Genomic DNA, 24140 nt, shown 5'->3' on the forward strand with positions numbered 1-24140 from the left:
GTAATGTCAAAAAAGGGCCTAGACTCTCACTCGCCATTATCTAATTTAAAAAAAGAACATGCATGTGATATTAATTGTATAAGAAACTTGTTTGGTATCAAATTGGTGAAGGGTAATGAAAGATGTAGTAATGTGTCAGAATGGATTGCTAGAATGGAGATGAAATTAATATATCAATATGGAACACTTGCACCAGGTGGAATCAATAGTGACTTTGAAGTCAAATGGTTCCTGGAAAATATGTTTTAAACTGGTACATCATATAATCCTTTTTTTATTAATAGACAAGCATTTTTAGGTTATTTAATAATACTGCATTCTATATTTTGTTTCATGTTCCAGACAAAATATGGATTTTTACCTTTGGATTTTATATTATTTTAACATTAGAATTGGAGTCTTAGAAAATGGCTGCCGGCTTCCTTTGAGATCAGACTCCAACAAAATGGCCACCACGTTATGTTATAAAGGACATGCACAAGATCCGGGCTATATGGACAGCTGAATAAACGCCACTTCCGGTGTGATGTCATCAATACCGGACAAGGAGGATGATGTCGCGGATGGCCACGTCACTTCTGGTTTGGCGAAAACAAGAGATATGGTAAGAACTTACCCTTATTATTTCTGTTTCTACGAAGTCCATAGGGTCCACAGGGTTGACCTTGGGGTATAGGTTGGGAACCAAATCCGGGCACTACGCAGTTAAAACTTTTAGCTCCCAGGATGCACTGGGTCCACTCTCCCTATAACCCCACCCCCAAGCCAGAGGCACCTCAGTTTGTAAGTAGCCAAAGGCCGGAGGAGGAAAGAAAGAGAAGACTGGAACACTCAATAACCATACTCACAGAGAAGGAGACGGGAAACCGGTGACCAGTAACACAGCCCATATGAAGCCAGGAGCGTCAGGGCGGGCGCCCTGTGGACCCTAAGGACTTTGCAGAAACAGAGATAACAAAGGTAAGTTCTTACCATACCTCTTGTTTTCTACTTCAGGGTCCACAGGGTTGACCTTGGGGATGTCCCAAAGCAGTCCTTATAAGGGTGGGGACGCTCCTGTGCTGAGAAGAATTTGTTGCCCAAAGGAAGCATCCTGAGAGGCAAGGGAAACCAATGCATAGAACCTTAAAAAGGTGTGGACAGAAGACCACGTGGCCACCTTGCAAGGCAGAACAGCCGAGGCGACACAGCGAGCCACCCACAGTTCGAGTAGAATAAGCATCAACAGAAAAGCCTATCCTATGTGTAGGCCCCTGAGACAGTCATACAAATTCATCTAGCCAATATCAGTCTATTGGCGGCCAATATTTCCTGTGAAATCCAAAGACCACAAATAAGGAGTCTGATTTCCTGATGGAACTTGAATGGATGACAATTCCAGAGAGGCCGGACCACAGTCAATGAGGCCACACCAGCTGAGCGGACTGGTGACTGGAATGTCAGTACTATAAGTTCCAGAATAATATGGAACTTAAAAACCACTTTAGGAAAAGACACAGGGCGAGTGCAACACACAACCCTGACATGGTGAACTTACCAGAAGAGGGAGCCACATGAGAACGCTCCCAATTCAGGCACTCTCCTGGCAGATGCAAATGCCATAAAAGAGAGACTAAGCTAAAGACCATGTAATAGCAATCAAAGCTAGTGGTTCAAATGAAGGTCCCCGGAGGGCACGAAGAACCACTACCAAATCCCAAGGAGCCCCTAGGGGAGACAAAGGGAGGCATAATCCAGAAAACACCCTGAAAGATGGATCGGATACCAGAGAGAGTGGAGCAAGTCCACAGCCAAACCCTACTGACAGTGCAGAGATCCGCACAGAAAGGCCAGGTAGAAGGCGAGACCCATGTCAGCTGGAGGGAATGACAGAACTTCTGGAAATGCTAAACACCGGAGGATCGTAGCGACAGGTACGATACCATAAGAATTATGTATGCCAGTGTCTGTGGTAGATCCCAGCAAAAGCTGGCCTATGTGCTCTAACCATTTCAATGATGACAGAGCCAGGGAAGCCTTAGGACCACAGTAGGGACACAGTCAAAGACAAGCGATCCAGGTCCAGGGAAAAACAAGGACCCTGAGACAACAGGTCCAGATAGTGAAGCAGCCGGAACGGAGCATCGATGGGGAGACTCCAAAAATCTAAGTACCAGTGATGTCCAGGACGATCTGGAGCCACCAGAAGGAAAGCCCCTCCGTCTCGAATGAAAACTTCCAAAGACCTTGAGGAAGAAGGGAGACCGGAGGACACAGGTACACAAAGTGGAAGGACCACTTCACTGACAAAGTCACTGAAGGTTGCTTCAGTACCCCTAGTGCTGGACTGTAACACCGGTAGTGTGTGATAGAGTCAGAAGGCCATGAGGATCACCTCAGGGAGGGCCCCTCTGCTCACCAGGAGTTGAAACCTCTCTTGGAGAAGAGACTAGTCCCCGGGATGCACGTCGTGATGGCTGAGGAAGCCCGCTTCCCAATGAGAGCTCCTGGAACGAACACTGCAGAGATGGCCGGGAGGAGACCCTCGGACTGAATGTGTGACATTCCTGTCATTGCCACTCAACGACCAGTGTTGGACTGAACCTTTTCAGGTTTACCGTGAAATATGTGTTAGGCCAGAGTGAGGCCCAAGACAGCCTAAAGTTCCAACAAGTTAATTGGCAGGGTGGAATCGACAGACTTCCAACTGCCCCAAAACGAATGCGGACCAGACACTGTCCATAGCAAAGAATACCCTGGACTAGATGGCCATAGCCAGCTGGACAGAGACAGACTCCCCTCCGAAGAGAGCATCATCGATTGAACAGTGACCCGATGGAAAAAACTCGTTCCATCTCTAGAAGAGCCAATTATGGAAAGGCCTGGAATGGAACCGAGCATATTCCACCCTTCCAAAGGTAGACACTCTGGATTTTTGACCGCGCATCACAGAGTGTACTGACATATTGACTGCGTAGACATCCGCGCACTCCTAGTTGAAGAGTGCAGATCTCGTCTTACGCCAGAAGAACTCTCAGATTCTAAGAATCCAGCAGGGCTCCCAGATGAAGAATACCCTGTGAGGGATGCAGGGAGGACTTTTTCCCCATTGATTAAACATCTGTGCAGAGAAGCCACAGTTATCCTGACCTGGCTGTAAAGTACCTCGGTGATCCTGCTAAGAGCAGGAGGCCGTCCCGATACACTGAACAGGTGAACGGTCACAAAATCCACAAAACCGGTAAACCCCGGTGGGGCTGAGGACAGTCCCAAAAGGCAGAGCCCGAAAATTGTAAGTGTTGCTGTGGCACAGCAAACCTGAGCCCATGCTGATGAGAGGGCTCTATATGTACCCGTAGGTACGTGTCCTGAATATTCCGAGATATCATAAAGTCCCCAGGTTCCAAGTATTGGATGATGGAGCATGGTGGACTCCTCCTGAGTCCAGGTACCCGTAGAATCTGATTCAGGGATCTGAGACAGAGGATAGGCAAATGAGGACCAGTCGGCCACTGCCCCAGAAAGAAAGTAGAACAACCAGTCCCTCGCTGAGATAGTGAGGCTGGCCTAAATAGCTCTGCTTACAGCAAAGACTGTATAGCTTTCTGGATTTGTAAGGCCCTGATCGGGTCTGAAGAAGTGCCCGTGTAACAACACCTGTGAGGAGGCCGCATGAGCAATGAAAGGTCGTACCCGTGAGAGATTACAACTCCTACCCAAGCATCCGTGGTGACTTGACACCTGCACTGGGTGAACTGAGAAAGTCGGTATCTCACTCTGGAATCCCCCAGATGTAGACCTGTCCCATCAGGCTGAAGGTTTATCCTTAGGCTTAGAAGCAGGGTCGTCTGGAAGTCCAGGTCTGCTTGTACTGGATATGGTGGCCCTCGTGGAGGCCGTCAGCATAGGAAAAAACAGGCCTTAAGGCTGACCCCGAGGACCAAAAGACTTAACAGATTTAGTCCGATTGTAGTGGGAGTAGCTAAAGACGATATCTTCCCATTAGTGATACTGCCAATGCTGCAACAATCTTGTCAAGGGTCAGGACCAAACAAGATCCCCATAGATGGTGTCTGCACCTCGGCTTTCCCAGAGGGCAGCCATAGTGTATTGCGGCAGATACGGCAGTCGCAGCCGAAACCCTGAAGGTTAGAAGACTGGCATCCAATGTAGGTATTCCCACATATGACAACTGCATATTTTGTGTGAATGGCAAAAGACATTTGAACCCCAGACGTGTTGAGGGGAAAAACTTTACAAATGCATGAGCCCAGTATGCAACAGTATTAACCATGGATAGAAAGTGAATACTACCTGCGCTTACTCTTGGGGTAGTAGTATGAGCAGCGGGCTCTAGGAGTAATCCCCACTCCTAATTAGCGTAAGTAAAAACAATAGTTGTACCTGCGCTTGAAAGATGGTGAGGTGGTAACGAGACAAATGAATAGAGATAACTAAGTACAAATGGTATTTTATGTATTTATAAGTTGCAGAGTTATTGTGGAGTCACAGTGCTCCTTGTCTGCTAAACACTTCTGATGCAGGGTGGGAAGGGGGGAGGTATAAGGAAGGGGGATAATGATGAATGCCGGATGGACACGGAGGTGTCTAGTGCCAAAATGGTTGGGACTAGTGATTGTTGTTAGAGGGGGCTGTGTGCGTATAGCACACTGGATATGATCATTGAGGGTGGGTAATTGTCACATGGAGCATCCAAATAGATAGTGGGAAAAAAAAGAAAAAAAAATTCCAAAAAATAGGATGAAAGATAGATAAAAATGATGGAAAAAAAATTCTAGGTAATGGCGCTCTGGAGGGGCAGCATCCCGTGCCCTCTGGTCCGTCAGCTTACCCTATGTCCCGTGAAACACCACGATCCTCCACTGTCCTATGGACAGTCCGACGCTGCCGCTTAGAAGAGTCCAAAAGTAAAATTAAAACATAAGAACTCATAAAATAAAAGAAGCTTAGGGGCTGCTAATCAGCTCCTCCTGCGCTAACGGTGACCAGACTCCGGCCGGGCACCAACTTAAACTGAGGTGCCTCTGGCTTGGGGGTGAGGTTATAGGGAGAGTGGACCCAGTGCATCCTTAGAGCTAAAAGCTTTAACTGCATGGTGCCCGGATTTGGTTCCCAACCTATACCCCAAGGTCAACCCTGTTGATCCCCCTATGTACCCTGAAGTAGAAACCTGAAGTAGCGGCAGCATGTGAAATGTTATCTAGGGATATGTGTTATACCTTAATGATATATACAGCGTTGGGGTTGGATTGTGTTTTAATTGGATGACTGGATAGGTTATTTAAGCTGTGCTCTCCAGTGGTCCTCTACACCTGAAAAAAAATCCTAAAAAGAGATTGAAACGCGTTGCTGGGGACTCCAGGAAAATCTGTATAGACATACCTATAAGGACAGAAAAGGACTATCCATGGCTTTGAGGGATCCCAACAACATCAGCCTTTGGAATTGAGACGTTTTTTTTTTTTTATATACATCATATTACCTTTGGGTATGGACATTTATAGCTGTTTTTAAACATCATATATTTTTGGATATTTTGATAAAGGTTTTAACTTTCTAGATCTATTTATGGCTACATCTATAAATGCCTTTTTGAATAATTTGAAACTGAAGGAGAGTATCGTTCATTTGGGGAATCTACAAAAAAGTTCTACGTGCCGGTGTGCTCAGCGTTGAGTTGTGAATGTTGTGTGTGGGGGGCAACCGCAATCATCATTTCACCTGAGGTGTTTGGGAAATTTCATGTAATTGACTCTACTGATATGCCTTATACCAGCTTACAGCTGTGAGTGGGATATATAGGGGGGCAACACCAATAATTGCTAACTATTAGAGAATTGTTCTGGTCATATCGACTGGATATTGTGCAACATTGATTGTAAACTGTATCACACGATTGAATGTTATTCTTCTCCCTTCTTTTATATGTTTTCCTGAGATTCGTACCTATTATAATGAAAACAAGAACTCAGGATTTTATACATAAAAAGGGAAGTATTCTGTATTTTTTGTTTTTCCTAAGCGCCAATATCTTCAATGAGTTTTTTTTATATAATGCAGAGGTTCTCAAACTCTGTTCTCAGGACCCCACACAGGTCACCCAGCAGGTGTACAGGTGTATTCATTACTCACTGACACATTTCCCAAATCACCCAGCAGGTGCACAGGTGTAGACATTACTCACTGACACATTTTAAAAGATCCACAGGTGGAGCTAATTATTTCACTTGTGAATCTATGATAACACCTGGAAAACATGCACTGTTTGGGGTCCTGAGGACAGAGTTTGAGAACCTGTGATATAATGGATCTGGATTTGGTTTCGCCAAAACCGCCCTTGTGTGTTTTGGATCTGTATTTTTTATAAATTGATAAAAACTGCTAAAATCACATAATTTGGCCTTATTTTTGTTTCTACAGTATTATTAACCTCAATAACACTAATTTCCACTCATTTCCAGTCACTTTTGACCACCTCACAATATTGTTTTCATCCAGTTTAGGCCCATAATTTGCACCAAGCTAGCCGGCTGACTAAGCTAAGTGGCAGCAGTGGGCGGCACAAACACGTGGCAGTTCAACTTCCAACATGGCACACAAGGAAAACAGGATTTTTACTCACCAGTAAAACCAATTCCTTGAAGTCCATCGGGGGCATGCCATTACCTGTGGGTTATACCTTAGGTGGGTTGGAGGTGTGCACTAACTAGTTCAAACTGACTCCCACCCCCTAATGTTTAATCAAGCCTGGAGAAAATCCCTCCCCAAGGGAGGGATCGCAGCCTCCCCAAGGGAGGGATCGCAGCCTCCCCAAGGGAGGGATCGCAGCCTCCCCAAGGGAGGGATCGCAGCCTCCCCAAGGGAGGGATCGCAGCCTCCCCAAGGGAGGGATCGCAGCCTCCCCAAGGGAGGGATCGCAGCCTCCCCAAGGGAGGGATCGCAGCCTCCCCAAGGGAGGGATCGCAGCCTCCCCAAGGGAGGGATCGCAGCCTCCCCAAGGGAGGGATCGCAGCCTCCCCAAGGGAGGGATCGCAGCCTCCCCAAGGGAGGGATCGCAGCCTCCCCAAGGGAGGGATCGCAGCCTCCCCAAGGGAGGGATCGCAGCCTCCCCAAGGGAGGGATCGCAGCCTCCCCAAGGGAGGGATCGCAGCCTCCCCAAGGGAGGGATCGCAGCCTCCCCAAGGGAGGGATCGCAGCCTCCCCAAGGGAGGGATCGCAGCCTCCCCAAGGGAGGGATCGCAGCCTCCCCAAGGGAGGGATCGCAGCCTCCCCAAGGGAGGGATCGCAGCCTCCCCAAGGGAGGGATCGCAGCCTCCCCAAGGGAGGGATCGCAGCCTCCCCAAGGGAGGGATCGCAGCCTCCCCAAGGGAGGGATCGCAGCCTCCCCAAGGGAGGGATCGCAGCCTCCCCAAGGGAGGGATCGCAGCCTCCCCAAGGGAGGGATCGCAGCCTCCCCAAGGGAGGGATCGCAGCCTCCCCAAGGGAGGGATCGCAGCCTCCCCAAGGGAGGGATCGCAGCCTCCCCAAGGGAGGGATCGCAGCCTCCCCAAGGGAGGGATCGCAGCCTCCCCCAGATAGACGTCAAGGAATTGATTTTACTGGTGAGTAACGATCCGGTTTCCTTTATCGTCCATCTGGGGAATGCCAATACCTGTGGGATCAGACCCAAGCAAGTCAAATTAAGGGTGGGGGGGCATCGGAAATAACTGCTCTCAAAGTTTTCCATCCTACACCGGCCTCAATAGCACCGAATGTAGAGAGACGGTAAAACTTTGTAAATGTATGCATGGAAGACCAGGTGGCTGCGCTACACATCTGTTCTACCGAGGCTCCATGTCGTACTGCCCAGTAAGCTCCGACAGCACAAGTCAAATGGGCCTGAACCAACACATTGGAAGACACATAAGCCTGCCCAATGGCAGCCGTAACCCATCTTGCAATGGATCCTTTAGAGGCTGGCCAGACTCTTTTTTGAGCATCATTTAGGGCCAACAGGGAATCTGTACATCGGAATAGGAGATGCTTCCTTCTTTGTGCGAAAGCTGCAAGTGTCACCCTGCTTGTTTATCTAAGCAACTGTTGTGGAATTGTCCGATTGGATGCGCACAGGCTGGCCTTTCAACAAAGATTGGGCCTGGATCAGTGTGTTTCGGACTGCTCTTAGCTCTAGGATATTGATAGGAAGAGAGACTTCCTAGCTGGACAAGAGACCCTGAAAGCATCTCCCCAGTACTACAGCACCCCAGCCTGTTAGGCTGGCATCTGTGGCAACCACAATCCAGTCCATTACCACCGGACTGCAACACTTGTTCAGAATTCTCTCCTCCAGCCACCAATGAAGGGACGGATGTACTTGGAGAGATAATCTGAACATCTGTCTTTTCAGATGAGGGTCTGACTTTACCCAGTGAAGAAATAACTGGTTTTGCAAAGGATGAGAATGAAATCTGGCGAAAGGTAAGGCTTTAAACGTAGTCACCATTCTTCCCAGTAATTGCATGGCCCTGAGGTTTGAAATCCTTGGAAGTCCAGATAATGGATAAAGGACTTTAAACCTCTTTTTTGTAATCAGGTTTCAACCAGGCCTCCTTTGATTTCACCAAAATGAGAAAACCCAGGAAAAACAGACACCTGCTTCTTCTTGCGTTTAAAGAACTGGAACTGGGTACAGGAACTACTTTTTCTCGAAGATGTAACGTCTCTCGGACTGCATCAATAAGCACAGATACCCCTGATAATAAGTGGGACTTCCTGCCAATTGGAGGTGTCGTCCCATTCATCATCCAGTACCCCTTCTTCCTGAAAAGAGACCTCATCTCCCTGAAATTCCATAAAGGAGGGACCTGAAAGTCTCTTTGCACCCATCCCCTCTGCCAACGTTCATTTCTCTAGGGATGATGCCATGCGGGTCAGACAACGTCCCATCTCTTGAGCCCAACAAGGCTCATTAGAGGACTCGGACACCCTAAGTTGCTGAGAACAGGGTAACTCTTGGGAGTGACTTAACTCACCTATGGCCTCTATAATGCACCTGGCCCAAATCAGGCATGCTCTGCTGTGAGGTCGATTCCCCCATAGGCATTAGCGACTCACCTTGAAAACAACTTAAGAGACCCTGGTTCTGTACAGGATTTTCTCACTTCATGCAGGTAAAGAGAGTCCTTTTTTTTGGGAACCGTTGTCTGACTTCTCCATTATAGAAAAGGAAGACAATACTAAATCAAATAGAATTAACTATACAGAAAAAAGTAGTTTTGTACAGAAAATCATATGAATACACTGCATCAGTGATACTGTCTAACAAACAAAGTACAGTAAAAGACCAATTACCAAACAGCCAATACTCCACCACAATAAGTTACATAAGCCATGGTAAAAAGTTATTGTTACTGCGTCTTAGCTCCTCCAGCAATCCCATAGTCCAAATAAGTCCCAGTCAGACAGCCAGCAGCTCTAAAGGGGAACATCCACTAGGCGATTTTAATGAGCGATTGCACGATTAAGACATCGTAATCGTGCAATCGCTCATTAATCGTGCACTACAATGTCGGAAACGACCAGCGATGCGCGCTCCTACTGGTCGTTTGCGCCATCAATCGCCAGAACATGCCGGACAATTTCCCGATAACGACAGATTGCCCATGTTTAGGGATGATGGAGGGTGCCTACACGGAACGGCGAAATCATTCAGTGTAGGTAATCGTACTCAGTGTAGGCACTGCAGGGGATGGGGAAACGACAGTATGATTACGATGTCTTTCCCTAGTCGGCATCTGGATGTGCGCCTTTACTCCCTCCAAGCCACATCTTGTTTGGGGAGTGAGTCTTTTATACCGATTGTCCAACTGTTGCTTGTTATTCTGAGTGATTAGGGTGCGGCCCTGACTTGCTGCCACAGCATAAAAAAAAACAGAGGCTAGCTCACTCTGGGCCTAATTCAGACCCGCACGCGAGCGCTGAGCGCTCGCAAGCAGGTCGATGTTAGCCCAGTGCGCATGCGCACGACAGAGGGTGCTCCGTCGTGCGCATGCGCGAGACCCGAATAGCGACGGCCAAGCCGTCGCTATGGGTCTCACACCAAAGGGGGCGCGCTGTCGATGGTGAGTGACAGCACGACCCCTTTGGTGGGCGTGCCGGGGTCGTTACTGCCCAGACGGAGGTGTTCCCATGTGATGTCAGTGGGAGTGCTTTTGGCTCTGATAGAGCCAAAAGTACTCCAGGGCTTGCGGCCACGAGACCCTACCGCAAGGGTCTCATAGCAAGCACGATGGTCGCGATGGTCTTGACCATCGCGACCATCTTTTTGGCTGATCTCATAAGCTCCAATATTAGGAAGGAAGGCCCTGATTCAGAGCGCGCCCGGCTCTGAATCAGGGCCTCTGTAACCTAATACTGGCCATACACTAGCGCGATTTCAGACGGCTCGTACGATAAATTGGGTGAAAATTGTGTAGTATTTAGGTAGGATCCGATGCACGCTCCCGCCGCTGTTCTATCGTATCTTATAACCAGACGTGCAGCCCATATTATCCGTCGTAATTGTATGCAGATGGTGCCGTGTATTTGCGTATGCGATGCATCGTGCGTCCGACCGTCGTCATTTAAATCTATTATGATCGCATGTTTTTGGTGAGGCATACTATCAATCGTATCACGGCCCGTCGTACAGTGCCCTAGAAGCGCCTCCCTATACAATGCCCTAGTAGCACCCTCCCCTATACAGTACCCCAGTAGCGGCCACCCCCCAATGCAGTGCCCCGATAGCGGCCACCCCCCTATACAGTGCCCCTAGTTGTCCCCCCAGTAGTAGTCCCCACTATGCAGTGACCCCAGTAGTAATCTCCACTATGCAGTGACCCCAGTAGTAGTCTCCACTATGCAGTGACCCCAGTAGTAGTCTCCACTATGCAGTGACCCCAGTAGTAGTCTCCACTATGCAGTGACCCCAGTAGCGGTAACCCACCCCCCTATGCAGTGCCCCTTACACACACACACACAAAAAAAAACCCCAAAAAAACTTACCTGATCCCCGCTCCTGCCGACGACCGCCGCTGTCTGCCCCTCCCAGCCCACTCTCCCGTAATGATGTATTTCCCATCACCCACTGTGGGGGGGGGGGGGGGGGGGCAGGAGCTGGAAAACGGAGCTCATGAGTGGGCTCCTGCCAGCTCCCTCCGTGGACGACGCAGCAGTCAATGAGAGTCTGTCTGACTCATCAGCTGCTACAACAAACACACAGCTGCCGCTGTTGGCTGTGTGTTTCTTACTCTGTAGTGTGGACTGCGCTCGCGGTCTGCACTACACTAGCGGCGGCAGGGGGTTGCTGCAAATCTGGTTGCCATGGTCGAGCCCTGACCTAAGGCATAACACACAGGTAATAGAATCCTCCAGATGGACGATAAAGGAACATATGCTTTCAATAATCAAGAGGCCTGAGGAAGATGGAGTATGTATGTTGTTGAAGGCAGGGGGAAGGGTTGATTCATAGTAAATTTAATTTAAGTTTTGGATTCCAAAGCAAATTTATGAGGGAGGGAGTTGGGAGGGGGGAGGGGGGGCTGGGAGGGAGTAATTTTCAAAGAATATTTCACTCATTCACATCAGTCTTTGCCCCAGTTGAGCTCTTGTGGTGGTCCAGCATTTTTTATTTTTATTAATTTTTTTTTAACTAAAAAGGGGCATGTAGGAGATGCTATCTGTGGCAGTACACAAAGCGGAAGCTCGGAACAGGAAGGGGGCAGAGGGATTTTTAAAGTCTGGTACTAAACATCAATTATCATTGTGCTTCTGGGATTATGGTTGGAAAGGCTGGGAAAGGAGGAGCGAGAACATCTCCAGATACCATCACAAAGTAGCCTTTCCATTGGTGTTTGAGTAGCATCTGACCAAACGTGGCTGTTATGATCAAGGAAAACCAAGCCCACCAGGTTGGTATCTACAAATCACGGTTGAAAAATAGCAGAAGAGTATTTTGCAAATATACCCATTTGTGATTTTAGTTTAAATAAATGCAGTATGAAACCATAAAAAAAAGTAAGCGTCAAAGTAGCGGCAGTTTAAAAAAATATTGGACATCTATTAAACTTTTGCAACACAGCAGTGGCAGACAGGATGGCTGTTTCATAAACTATAAAATTAAAAATCTCGGGCAGCAATGCCCCAAACAGCACATAATGCAAATAAAAGAGGTGAGAGATGGAATTGTCCTTGGGTCCTGCCACCCACCCTTATGTTGTATATAGGATAGGGCTCGACAAAACCCGGGGGATGCAGGTCAGATTTGGCTGCCTGGCGACCAAATTTTCCGCAACCCCTAGGCCCTGTAGCGCAGACCGCGAGCGCGGTCCACACTACAGAGTAACAAACATACAGCCGTCAGTGGCGGCTGTATGTTTGTTATAGCAGCCGATGAGAGTCAGACAGACTCTCATTGGCTGCTGCGTCGTCCACGGAGTGAGCCGGCTGGAGCTCACTCATGAGCTCCGCCTTCCGGCTCACCCCGCAGCAGGTGATGGAAGAGACGTCATGACGATGACGTCTCTCCCATAGTGCAGAGCGGGCCTGGAGGAGCGGACAGCGGCGGTCGTCGGCAGGAGCGTGGATCAGGTAAGTTGCGTTTTTTTTATTTTTTTAAGGGGCACTGCATAGGGGGGGTGGCCACTATTGGGGACACTGTGGGGGCACTGCATATTTGGGTGGCCGCTGTGGGGGCACTGCATTAGGTGGGGGTGGCCGCTACTGGGGACACAGTATGGGGGGGGCCACAACTAGGGGCAATGCATAGTGGGGACTGTTACTGGGGGCACTGTATAGGGGGGACTACTACTGGAGAGACAGCTACTGGGGGCAATGCATAGGGGTGACCACTTCTGGGGGCATTGATTAAAGGGACACTACACAGGGGGACCACTACTGGGGCACTGTATAAGAGGGGGGTGCTACTAAGGGCAATGCATAGTGGGGACCACTACTGGGGGCACTGCAGAGGGGGGGGGACCACTACTGGGGGCACTGCAGAGGGGGGGGGACCACTACTGGGGGCACTGCAGAGGGGGGGGGACCACTACTGGGGGCACTGCAGAGGGGGGGGGACCACTACTGGGGGCACTGCAGAGGGGGGGGGACCACTACTGGGGGCACTGCAGAGGGGGGGGGACCACTACTGGGGGCACTGCAGAGGGGGGGGGACCACTACTGGGGGCACTGCAGAGGGGGGGGGGACCACTACTGGGGGCACTGCAGAGGGGGGGGGGACCACTACTGGGGGCACTGCAGAGGGGGGGGGACCACTACTGGGGGCACTGCAGAGGGGGGGGGACCACTACTGGGGCACTGCAGAGGGGGGGGGACCACTACTGGGGGCACTGCAGAGGGGGGGGGACCACTACTGGGGGCACTGCAGAGGGGGGGGGACCACTACTGGGGGCACTGCAGAGGGGGGGGGACCACTACTGGGGGCACTGCAGAGGGGGGGGACCACTACTGGGGGCACTGCAGAGGGGGGGGACCACTACTGGGGGCACTGCAGAGGGGGGGGGACCACTACTGGGGGCACTGCAGAGGGGGGGGGACCACTACTGGGGGCACTGCAGAGGGGGGGGGACCACTACTGGGGGCACTGCAGAGGGGGGGGGGACCACTACTGGGGGCACTGCAGAGGGGGGGGGGACCACTACTGGGGGCACTGCAGAGGGGGGGGGGACCACTACTGGGGGCACTGCAGAGGGGGGGGGGACCACTACTGGGGGCACTGCAGAGGGGGGGGGACCACTACTGGGGGCACTGCAGAGGGGGGGGGGACCACTACTGGGGGCACTGCAGAGGGGGGGGGGGACCACTACTGGGGGCACTGCAGAGGGGGGGGGGGACCACTACTGGGGGCACTGCAGAGGGGGGGGGACCACTACTGGGGGCACTGCAGAGGGGGGGGGACCACTACTGGGGGCACTGCAGAGGGGGGGGGGACCACTACTGGGGGCACTGCAGAGGGGGGGGGGAGACCACTACTGGGGGCACTGCAGAGGGGGGGGGGACCACTACTGGGGGCACTGCAGAGGGGGGGGGGACCACTACTGGGGGCACTGCAGAGGGGGGGGGACCACTACTGGGGGCACTGCAGAGGGGGGGGGACCACTACTGGGGGCACTGCAGAGGGGGGGGGACCACTACTGGGGGCACTGCAGAGGGGGGGGGGACCACTACTGGGGGCACTGCAGAGGGGGGGGGACCACTACTGGGGGCACTGCAGAGGGGGGGGGGACCACTACTGGGGGCACTGCAGAGGGGGGGGGACCACTACTGGGGGCACTGCAGAGGGGGGGGGGACCACTACTGGGGGCACTGCAGAGGGGGGGGGACACTACTGGGGGCACTGCAGAGGGGGGGGGACCACTACTGGGGGCACTGCAGAGGGGGGGGGACCACTACTGGGGCACTGCAGAGGGGGGGGGGACCACTACTGGGGGCACTGCAGAGGGGGGGGGACCACTACTGGGGGCACTGCAGAGGGGGGGGGACCACTACTGGGGGCACTGCAGAGGGGGGGGACCACTACTGGGGGCACTGCAGAGGGGGGGGGACCACTACTGGGGGCACTGCAGAGGGGGGGGGACACTACTGGGGGCACTGCAGAGGGGGGGGGACCACTACTGGGGCACTGCAGAGGGGGGGGGACCACTACTGGGGGCACTGCAGAGGGGGGGGGACCACTACTGGGGGCACTGCAGAGGGGGGGGGACACTACTGGGGGCACTGCAGAGGGGGGGGACCACTACTGGGGCACTGCAGAGGGGGGGGGACCACTACTGGGGGCACTGCAGAGGGGGGGGGGACCACTACTGGGGGCACTGCAGAGGGGGGGGACACTACTGGGGGCACTGCAGAGGGGGGGGGACCACTACTGGGGGCACTGCAGAGGGGGGGGGACCACTACTGGGGGCACTGCAGAGGGGGGGGGACCACTACTGGGGGCACTGCAGAGGGGGGGGGACCACTACTGGGGCACTGCAGAGGGGGGGGGACCACTACTGGGGCACTGCAGAGGGGGGGGACCACTACTGGGGGCACTGCAGAGGGGGGGGACCACTACTGGGGCACTGCAGAGGGGGGGGACCACTACTGGGGGCACTGCAGAGGGGGGGGACCACTACTGGGGGCACTGCAGAGGGGGGGGACCACTACTGGGGCACTGCAGAGGGGGGGGACCACTACTGGGGGCACTGCAGAGGGGGGGGACCACTACTGGGGGCACTGCAGAGGGGGGGGGACCACTACTGGGGGCACTGCAGAGGGGGGGGACCACTACTGGGGGCACTGCAGAGGGGGGGGACCACTACTGGGGCACTGCAGAGGGGGGGGACCACTACTGGGGGCACTGCAGAGGGGGGGGACCACTACTGGGGGCACTGCAGAGGGGGGGGACCACTACTGGGGGCACTGCAGAGGGGGGGGACCACTACTGGGGGCACTGCAGAGGGGGGGACCACTACTGGGGGCACTGCAGAGGGGGGGGACCACTACTGGGGGCACTGCAGAGGGGGGGGACCACTACTGGGGGCACTGCAGAGGGGGGGGACCACTACTGGGGGCACTGCAGAGGGGGGGGACCACTACTGGGGGCACTGCAGAGGGGGGGGACCACTACTGGGGGCACTGCAGAGGGGGGGGACCACTACTGGGGGCACTGCAGAGGGGGGGGACCACTACTGGGGGCACTGCAGAGGGGGGGGACCACTACTGGGGGCACTGCAGAGGGGGGGGACCACTACTGGGGGCACTGCAGAGGGGGGGGACCACTACTGGGGGCACTGCAGAGGGGGGGGACCACTACTGGGGGCACTGCAGAGGGGGGGGACCACTACTGGGGGCACTGCAGAGGGGGGGGACCACTACTGGGGGCACTGCAGAGGGGGGGGACCACTACTGGGGGCACTGCAGAGGGGGGGGACCACTACTGGGGGCACTGCAGAGGGGGGGGACCACTACTGGGGGCACTGCAGAGGGGGGGGACCACTACTGGGGGCACTGCAGAGGGGGGGGACCACTACTGGGGGCACTGCAGAGGGGGGGGACCACTACTGGGGGCACTGCAGAGGGGGGGGACCACTACTGGGGGCACTGCAGAGGGGGGGGACCACTACTGGGGGCACTGCAGAGGGGGGGGACCACTACTGGGGGCACTGCAGAGGGGGGGGACCACTACTGGGGGCACTGCAGAGGGGGGGGACCACTACTGGGGGCACTGCAGAGGGGGGGGACCACTACTGGGGGCACTGCAGAGGGGGGGGACCACTACTGGGGGCACTGCAGAGGGGGGGACCACTACTGGGGGCACTGCAGAGGGGGGGACCACTACTGGGGGCACTGCAGAGGGGGGGACCACTACTGGGGGCACTGCAGAGGGGGGGACCACTACTGGGGGCACTGCAGAGGGGGGACCAAAGCATATTCTTGCATCTGGGTCCATCACTCTCTAGTTCGGCCACTGCCGGCGGTGGCTTTGCTTGCCCGGAGTTTTTTGGCTGCGGAGGGGTGGTCTTTCTGGGGGTTGTTTGCCTGGAGAGGGGGGTTAGCTGCTCAGTAATGTGGCTGTGGGAGGGTGGTTTACCTGGGGTACCTCATTAATGGTGTGGCCATGGGGGTTGGTTGCCCGGGGCAGAGGTGCTCAGTAATGCTGCGTCGGGGGAAAGGGGGGGGTCTGGCTCCTACACTTTCATCCTGGCTCCTAGGTTTTAGAAAAAATTGTCAAGCCCTGATATAGGACATGCACAGCTGAAGCTATTGGTTTGGGAGGGCCCCCCAAGAAACAAGCTATCAATGGGCAGCTGACATTGTTGGCAATGATCTCTCCGTGCACAAACTGGCTTTACAGAGGCAAAGTGTTGTCACCATTATCATCCGATTCCACACGCTCATCAGTGTGTACTTCATCTTCACGCAATATTAATTTGTCCCCACTGGAATGCACCATTACAGCCTCAGGTGCTTCCTCCGTAATTGCTGGTAAATGTCTTACTCATGGAATTTGTAGTTTATTTTGATGAATGTCATGTTTTCCACGTTGTGAGGAAGTAGCCTCCTACGTCGATCGCTGACAGGGTTCCCCTACACACTGGAGGGTGGACAGCTCAAGTAAAAAAAAGCTAGTTTGTGCAAGGGCCTCCAAATTACCTTTTTTTCCTGTCAGTAGTCAAACGGACTGTCTGACATGCTTACTTGGATGCGATCATTAAAATAATCCGTATCAGATGGAGTCACATTAATGGTAAGCAATTCTTTTAGACCCGACCAGTTGTCAAAACTCTTGGGAAAGTTTAGTTTGTTTCTGGTAGCCGCACTTGCTGGAGAAACTGAAGGAGGAGCCATCACTGCATCACGTCTCGTTTGTGATGAAAATTTTCTTACCAACAGATCTTTTCATCTCTTCAGATCTGTGGGCCTGAATCAGCAGTGCACTGCTGAATGCAGATTCCCAATGTTTAGGAATCTGCGCAGGCGCAGGCCCCATTCTGTGAGTATGCAAAATGGGTCCTGCTAACTTGCTCGCAGACTAGCAGCGATTAACAATCTGCTGCAGTTTGTGGGCGGCAATGCAGGGGAGGGAAGAAGCCAGGATCTTCATTGGCTGACTCAAGCTGACAGTGTCTGAACTCACTTCACAGGCAACCACTTTGAAGGGTTTCAGCACTATTACAACACGGAAAGTATTTTCCACCAAGCTTGAGTAAGGTAAGGTACAGTCCCCCTCCTCTGCCTATGTCATACTTCGTTGTGTAGCTTTGGCTGGCTTTTGCTGTTCCTCCATCCGCTCAAGCATATAAAGGATGGAGTTTCACCTCGAAACTACCTCTTGCTTCAGCTGGTGACAGGGCAAATTTTACATTTCTTACAGTTGCTGCAATCTTCTACATGCACCTGCTGAATGGAGGTTATAAACAAGAGTAGCTGCCTCTGAATAAGCTTTTTCTTAGATGCTGCTACTGGTGTCGCTGAAGGCAATACACCAACCCAGTGGGTTGTTATAATCATGTAATCTTGCATTTGCCTGTTCCACATATCTGTGGTTAAGTGGACAGTGGATACAACGGCATTTTGGAGGACACTTTTTTTTTTTTTTTTTTAATGTCCCTGTACAGGCTGGGAATTGCTTCTCTAGTGAAGTAGAACCAAGATGGGATTTGGTAGCAGGGACTGAGAACCTCAGTTAACTGTCTAAAACCCACTGCACTAATGGCGGATATCGGACGCACATCTAATACCAGCATAAATGTAATGGCGTCAGTGATCCGCTGTGCAACTGGCTGCTCCCCCATTCAAAGGATTGTTTAACAGCCAATTGCTTTTTAGAACTACTACTAGTAGTCTTGCTGGTCCCCTTCTGGGATGAAGATCCACTCCCTGCAGCAGGCGAAGCGCTCGAGGATTTTTCTGAGGATTCCAGGACAGGGGAGGACTGAGTTAGCCTTATCAAATTGGATGCAGGACTACTTCCAATCATGATTGAGGATATTGTTGATGAAAGTGTTGGTGGTGAAGATGCCAGGTGCTTGGATCTAACAGAGAGAAGGGAGCAAGCTGACATTGTACTGCTTGTTGTTACTTTATTAGCCAAAGCTTCTGAATTTTGCAAACACTTTTTATGGATGTGCTGTAGCTGATGTAACAGGGAGGTGGTTACTAGATGGTTAGAGTCCCTACCTCTACTTACTCTGGCATGACAATGGGTACAGATGGTTTGACAATTGAACGTATTTTGGTAAAAATGATCCCACACAAGTGGATTTTTTTGTTTTATGCTCAGGCATGACAATGGGCTTTTCCTTATCAAGGGCAACAACTGTTTCCACTGGGGCCTGATTTACACAAACATCCTCCTCATCCTCAGCTACACAAATATCCTCCTCATCCTGATCCTCAGCTACACAAATATCCTCCTCATCCTCATCCTCAGCTACACAAATATCCTCCTCATCCTCATCCTCAGCTACACAAATATCCTCCTCATCCTCAGCTACACAAATATCCTCCTCATCCTGATCCTCAGCTACACAAATATCCTCCTCATCCTCAGCTACACAAATATCCTCCTCATCCTCATCCTCAGCTACACAAATATCCTCCTCATCCTCATCCTCAGCTACACAAATATCCTCCTCATCCTCAGCTACACAAATATCCTCCTCATCCTCATCCTCAGCTACACAAATATCCTCCTCATCCTCAGCTACACAAATATCCTCCTCATCCTGATCCTCAGCTACACAAATATCCTCCTCATCCTCATCCTCAGCTACACAAATATCCTCCTCATCCTCATCCTCAGCTACACAAATATCCTCCTCATCCTCATCCTCAGCTACACAAATATCCTCCTCATCCTCATCCTCAGCTACACAAATATCCTCCTCATCCTCAGCTACACAAATATCCTCCTCATCCTCATCCTCAGCTACACAAATATCCTCCTCATCCTCATCCTCAGCTACACAAATATCCTCCTCATCCTCATCCTCAGCTACACAAATATCCTCCTCATCCTCAGCTACACAAATATCCTCCTCATCCTGATCCTCAGCTACACAAATATCCTCCTCATCCTCATCCTCAGCTACACAAATATCCTCCTCATCCTCATCCTCAGCTACACAAATATCCTCCTCATCCTCAGCTACACAAATATCCTCCTCATCCTCAGCTACACAAATATCCTCCTCATCCTCAGCTACACAAATATCCTCCTCATCCTCAGCTACACAAATATCCTCCTCATCCTGATCCTCAGCTACACAAATATCCTCCTCATCCTCATCCTCAGCTACACAAATATCCTCCTCATCCTCATCCTCAGCTACACAAATATCCTCCTCATCCTCAGCTACACAAATATCCTCCTCATCCTCATCCTCAGCTACACAAATATCCTCCTCATCCTCATCCTCAGCTACACAAATATCCTCCTCATCCTCAGCTACACAAATATCCTCCTCATCCTCATCCTCAGCTACACAAATATCCTCCTCATCCTCAGCTACACAAATATCCTCCTCATCCTCATCCTCAGCTACACAAATATCCTCCTCATCCTCATCCTCAGCTACACAAATATCCTCCTCATCCTCATCCTCAGCTACACAAATATCCTCCTCATCCTGAGTACAGTATTGGAAAGGTCAGGCTCACACAAGGAACCCGCCAACACACAGACTCTTCTCAGGGATTTGTGACATTTCTCTTTGATGTTTTTTTCTTTACCACTGTAAAAGTGTCACCAAACAATAATAGCGTAGCTAGCGCACACAATAAAATAAAAATATCTTTATTTATTGTGGAATGCTAATTTTATTTAACTTTTATTTATTTTACACTGGGGAAGCGCACTCCTGGACAAGGCAGCAGCCCCTTGACGAATAACACAGCACCCCTTCATGGACAACAAAGCACCCCTGTGGAGTGCGGACGGACCACCTACAGAGTCACAAATTCGTGGATGATAAACTGTGGTCTGGCCGGCAGTGTCAGCAAACAATAGCGTAGCTAGCGCACACACACAAAAATAAAGAAAAAGATTTTTTTTTGTGGAATGATAATTATAAACTTTTTTTTTTTTTTTTTTTACACTGGGGAACAGCACCCCTGTATGACACAGCACCCCTGTATGACACAGCACCCCTGTATGACACAGCACCCCTGTATGACACAGCACCCCTGTATGACACAGCACCCCTGTATGACACAGCACCCCTGTATGACACAGCACCCCTGTATGACACAGCACCCCTGTATGAGCTGCAACCCTAGCCCCTTGATTGACATGACAACAGTGGCAGAGCAGCATCCCCCACCTTTTGTACTGCAGTCTCAGCCCAACAACACTGCACCCTTGAACAACTACAACCCTGCACCCTTGAACAAAAAAGAATAGAGCCCCTTGATTGACAGGACAACAGTGAGATAGCAGCACCCCGCACTTTATGCACTGCACCCTTGAACAACAGAGCACCTCTGTTCTGTACACTCTCCACAGCCAGAGTGAAAATGGCGCCGATTACCGGGACCTTTATAGAATGCAAAACGCGCAAGAATCTGACAGCGGGAGGATGACGTTTTGCCTCGTTTTCGGATCAGAGTCAGGCGGGAAAACTCGAGCTGGACTGGGATTCGACTCGGAATTGCAACATTCAGCTGGTTGCGGATCTCGGTGAACCAGACCAGCTCAACTCTAGTATATAGTAATTAAAAGGGACTAAGTACAGTATACAGTATATACCAGGGTGTATGCACAGTACATAGTATATACCAGGGTGTATGCACAGTACATAGTATATACCAGGGTGTATGCACAGTACATAGTATATACCAGGGTGTATGCACAGTACATAGTATATACCAGGGTGTATGCACAGTACATAGTATATACCAGGGTGTATGCACAGTACATAGTATACACCAGGGTGTATGCACAGTACATAGTATACACCAGGGTGTATGCACAGTACATAGTATACACCAGGGTGTCTGCACAGTACATAATATACACCAGGGTGTCTGCACAGTACATAGTATACACCAGGGTGTCTGCACAGTACATAGTATACACCAGGGTGTCTGCACAGTACATAGTATACACCAGGGTGTATGCACAGTACATAGTATACACCAGGGTGTATGCACAGTACATAGTATACACCAGGGTGTATGCACAGTACATAGTATACACCAGGGTGTATGCACAGTACATAGTATACACCAGGGTGTATGCACAGTACATAGTATACACCAGGGTGTATGCACAGTACATAGTATACACCAGGGTGTATGCACAGTACATAGTATACACCAGGGTGTATGCACAGTACATAGTATACACCAGGGTGTATGCACAGTACATAGTATATACCAGGGTCTCTGCACAGTACATAGTATATACCAGGGTGTATGCACAGAACATAGTATATACCAGAGTGTATGCACAGTACATAGTATACACCAGGGTGTATGCACAGAACATAGTATATACCAGGGTGTATGCACAGTACATAGTATATACCAGGGTCTCTGCACAGTACATAGTATATACCAGGGTCTCTGCACAGTACATAGTATATACCAGGGTCTCTGCACAGTACATAGTATATACCAGGGTCTCTGCACAGTACATAGTATATACCAGAGTGTATGCACAGTACATAGTATATACCAGGGTGTATGCACAGTACATAGTATATACCAGAGTGTATGCACAGTACATAGTATATACCAGAGTGTATGCACAGTACATAGTATATACCAGAGTGTATGCACAGTACATAGTATATACCAGGGTGTATGCACAGTACATAGTATATACCAAGGTGTATGCACAGTACATAGTATATACCAGAGTGTATGCACAGTACATAGTATATACCAGAGTGTATGCACAGTACATAGTATATACCAGGGTGTCTGCACAGTACATAGTATATACCAGAGTGTATGCACAGTACATAGTATACACCAGGGTGTATGCACAGAACATAGTATATACCAGGGTGTATGCACAGAACATAGTATATACCAGGGTGTATGCACAGTACATAGTATATACCAGGGTGTCTGCACAGTACATAGTATATACCAGGGTGTCTGCACAGTACATAGTATACACCAGGGTGTATGCACAGAACATAGTATATACCAGGGTGTATGCACAGTACATAGTATATACCAGGGTGTATGCACAGTACATAGTATATACCAGAGTGTATGCACAGAACATAGTATATACCAGGGTGTATGCACAGTACATAGTATATACCAGGGTGTATGCACAGTACATAGTATACACCAGGGTGTATGCACAGTACATAGTATATACCAGAGTGTATGCACAGTACATAGTATACACCAGGGTGTATGCACAGAACATAGTATATACCAGGGTGTATGCACAGAACATAGTATATACCAGGGTGTATGCACAGTACATAGTATATACCAGGGTGTCTGCACAGTACATAGTATATACCAGGGTGTCTGCACAGTACATAGTATATACCAGGGTGTCTGCACAGTACATAGTATACACCAGGGTGTATGCACAGAACATAGTATATACCAGGGTGTATGCACAGTACATAGTATATACCAGGGTGTATGCACAGTACATAGTATATACCAGAGTGTATGCACAGAACATAGTATATACCAGGGTGTATGCACAGTACATAGTATATACCAGGGTGTATGCACAGTACATAGTATACACCAGGGTGTATGCACAGTACATAGTATATACCAGAGTGTATGCACAGTACATAGTATACACCAGGGTGTATGCACAGAACATAGTATATACCAGGGTGTATGCACAGTACATAGTATACACCAGGGTGTATGCACAGAACATAGTATATACCAGGGTGTATGCACAGTACATAGTATATACCAGGGTGTCTGCACAGTACATAGTATACACCAGGGTGTATGCACAGAACATAGTATATACCAGGGTGTATGCACAGTACATAGTATACACCAGGGTGTATGCACAGAACATAGTATATACCAGGGTGTATGCACAGTACATAGTATATACCAGGGTGTCTGCACAGTACATAGTATACACCAGGGTGTATGCACAGAACATAGTATATACCAGGGTGTATGCACAGTACATAGTATACACCAGGGTGTATGCACAGAACATAGTATATACCAGGGTGTATGCACAGTACATAGTATATACCATGGACAAGGTAGAGGATACAGTAGGAACCATATGCAATGTGTAGCATACAGCAGTATATAAGAGCCTATGTATATGATATAGAAGATATAGTCACCGTCTGTCCTCTGCTCTTTCCGGGCGCGATAATTTCAAACCCTCTTCTGGCTCTGATACACATCACATGACAGCTGCATGTCATAGAGATGCCGGATAGACGGGCCACATTTCCGGGAGTGAAGTGACACCTGACCACTACATGTTATAGAGATGCCGGAGAGCGCCGACAGTGACACCTAACGCCCGCTAGTAGAACTGCATAGAAGAGAGTTAGCCAGATTGAGATAACCCAGGATTGTGTCAGCATTAGTGCTACTGTGATAATCAGTCCCCTTCTCCCCTTCCACTGCCTGCCCATCATGGCATCACATTGTCC

General features: G+C 50.6%; 1 protein-coding gene across 1 annotated transcript in view; it reads right to left on the reverse strand.

Annotated features, from left to right (window-relative positions):
• Window positions 1-23910, reverse strand: part of ARHGEF39 (Rho guanine nucleotide exchange factor 39) — a gene marked incomplete at its 3' end in the record, with an annotated part of 236846 nt that extends 212936 nt beyond the window's left edge. Inside the window, exon 1 of the mRNA XM_088462882.1 lies at window positions 23823-23910. The remainder of the gene's footprint in view (window positions 1-23822) is intronic.
• Between the last annotated feature and the right edge of the window lie 230 nt (window positions 23911-24140).

This window comes from Taudactylus pleione, unplaced genomic scaffold, assembly GCF_031769625.1.
Source record: "Taudactylus pleione unplaced genomic scaffold, aTauple2 ptg001283l, whole genome shotgun sequence".
In the NCBI taxonomy this organism is placed as follows: domain Eukaryota; kingdom Metazoa; phylum Chordata; class Amphibia; order Anura; family Myobatrachidae; genus Taudactylus; species Taudactylus pleione.